The following is a 3,170-nucleotide window of genomic DNA, read 5'->3' on the forward strand; positions in this document are numbered from 1 at the left end:
ATTTTTAGTATATAACAAGAGATTTTTAACTCTATTGAAATATTTTCTGTATCTTCTTATTTAGCTACATGTCTTGATTAGCATCATTCTTGTAGTTCATCTATTGGCCCTTTGATTTCTGACTAGAAGAAAGAATAAATGTTTTCTTAATATTTATCAGTATGGAAAAATGCATGAATGCTGTATAATTTTAACAGGCTAACTATTTAGAATGAAGCTTTGTAGTTACAGGAATTAATATATTTTTTGAGAAGAGGTGCAGGAGAAAACAATGCAGAAATTCTTAAGTACAACTGTGAGCCCAGAGCAATTTACTATGCTCAAACTTTGTGAATGAAAATACTGATTCACAGACCCAGAAGGATTGCAACCATGATAAATAATGAAGCCTGTCAAGATCAATTCACACAGAACCCTCCCCTCTGTGAGCCCGAGTGCTTGGTCCCCCCATCACTAAATCCACCTTGCCTATTTTTAGAATAGGAGACAGTAGGATTTATTTTACATTGTTTAAAGCATTTGTGCTGTTTTTGAGAAATGTCTTGGCCCTGCCTGAAGGTATTACTAGGGCAAACCTCCAGGGAAAAGACCAGTCCTTTAATTGTTTTATCAAATGTCAACCTTGCCACCTAAATGCCTAAATTCGAAAGCATGTGAGTCGCCTTTCAATCAATCAGACAAGATCTATACTTGACCGGTTTCCATCAGACGTACCATGGAGACAATTGCTGTTCCAGATAAGAAGACCACTGCTATTTGTTCCCAGCCACTGTCTGCTTTTCGCCTTTTTATCAGCTCACAGCCTGAGCAGGAGGTATATCTGAACCCATCCAATATCTAAATGCTAACTCTTCCAACAAAAATGCTAACATTCAACATAGAAAAGTTCTTAGAACTTCCATTTTTTACCATATAGCTTTTATCTAGAGAAATCAAGAACAGACGTCAAGAACATGTACAGAAAGGTGCTGTTATCTGCATGTGGCTTCATGTGTTAAAATGTATGCATAATTAAGGCCTACATGTGATATTTCTTTTTTATTTCAAAACTAGGACATAAGGTCAATTACTAATGACTTAGATTCCTAGATCAAAAAAGAATAATTCTGGTGATCTCTATTGTCTTTTTTCTCACTGATTGCTAGTAAGGAACTGTTGTTGTTTTTTTTTATGCTGTAACATCATTAAATTTCTATTATATTTCCTTTTAAGTTTCTCCTTGTTTATATTCAATAAAAACTGACAACTCTCAAATTTAGAAGAGAGATATATCTTTTTTTTTTTTTTGGTTTTTGGGCCACACCCGTTTGATACTCAGGGGTTGGTTACTCCTGGTTATGCACTCAGAAATTGCCCCTGGCTTGGGGAGACCATATGGGACGCCGGGGGATCGAACCGTGGTCCGTCCTACGGTAGTGCTTGCAAGGCAGACACCTTACCTCTAGCGCCACCTTCCCGGCCCAGAGATATATCTTAAGGAAAGAAAATCTAAAACTAAGAGCGGCCTGATTCAACAATGTGGTGATTAGTGGCATTGAATGAGAACATAAAGGCCAAAAATATCAGAATATCAGGAAGAAAGGGGGCCAGAGTGGTGGTAGGACGTTTGCCTTGCACACACTGACATAGGATGGACTGCAGTTCAATCCCCTGGCTTCCCATATGGTCCTCCAAACCAAGAGCAATTTCTGAGCACATAGCCCAGAGTAACCCCTGAGTGTCATTGGGTATGCCAACCCCCAAATAAAAGATTATCAGGAAAAAAGTTCCAAGAATCTCACAAGTAAGGAAGACATGCAAATGTCTATAGTTTGTTTGAAGTGAGAAGATCACAAATATTTGAACTTTTATATTTCTCTAATTTTTTTATGAATAGCTTTATTTAAATGCCTTGATTACAAACATGATTGTAGTTGGGTTTCAGTCATGTAAAGAACACCCCCCTTCACCAGTGCAATGTCACCACCACCAATGTGCCAAATCTCCCTCCTCCCTTCCCCACCCACACCTATACTCAACACAGGCTTTCTACTTCCCTCATTCATTCACATTGTTATGATAGTTCTCAATGTAGTTATTTCTCTAACTGCACTCATCACTCTTTATTGTGAGCTTCATGTAGTGAGCTGGAATTCCAGCTCTCCTCTCTTTTGTCTCTAAAAATTATTGCAAGGATGTCTTTTATTTTTCTGAAAAAATATATGAGTGAGACTATTCTGAATCTTTCTCTCTGCCTTATTTCACTCAGCAAAATAGATTCCATGTACATCCATGTTTAGGAAATTTTCATGACTTCATCTCTCCTGATGGCTGCATAATATTCCATTGTGTATATGTACCACAGATTTTTAGCCATTCATCTGTTGAAGGGCATCTTAGTTGTTTCCAGAGTCTGGCTATTGTAATTAGCACTGCAATGAATATAGGTATGAGAAAGGGATTTTTGTATTGTATTTTTGTGTTCCTAGTGTTTATCCCTAGGAGTGGTATAGCTGAAAATTTAAATTGAAATCTAGATACTATTAATTCTCAAGCTAACATGTTTGCCATTTATAGTAGGGCACATAACAGAAGATACATAAAACAGCATTATTTTTCTATAACCAACTGCTTTCTACTAAAGCCAGGTACAGGCACATAAACTGATTTATTATTTCTTATTCCAGACCATAAATACTGCCAAAAATAAAACCAAAACAGAACTCAGATATCTATCTTACATGGTCTACAAAATTTAACTCAAAATGGTTTAAATAATATCAAATCTAAATCCATAAATTACATACAAAATATAAAAAAAAAACTCTCCTTGATATTGACTTGAAGACATCGCCAATGACTCAATAATATTGGTTAAGTAAACAGATACAAAAATCGACAAATAGGATCAAACCAAATTAAGAAGCTTCAGCACTGCAAAGGAATCAAAGAACAGAACAAACGAATACCCCCTACTCAGAAAAAATATTTATTCATTACTCATCCAACAAAGGTCAAATATGCAAGATATATAAGCCCTTGCAAAAAATAAATCCAAATTAAGCAACTTTATACAAATTGAAAAAAGCTGAAACAGAAACAAACAAAAAAAAAAGAAAGATGGTAAATAGGTACATGACAAATGCTCATAATCACTTATAATCAAGGAAATGCAAACCAAAAAGAGCAAT

The sequence above is a fragment of the Suncus etruscus genome, chromosome 8 (genome assembly GCF_024139225.1).
Source record: "Suncus etruscus isolate mSunEtr1 chromosome 8, mSunEtr1.pri.cur, whole genome shotgun sequence".
Classification (NCBI taxonomy): Eukaryota; Metazoa; Chordata; class Mammalia; order Eulipotyphla; family Soricidae; genus Suncus; species Suncus etruscus.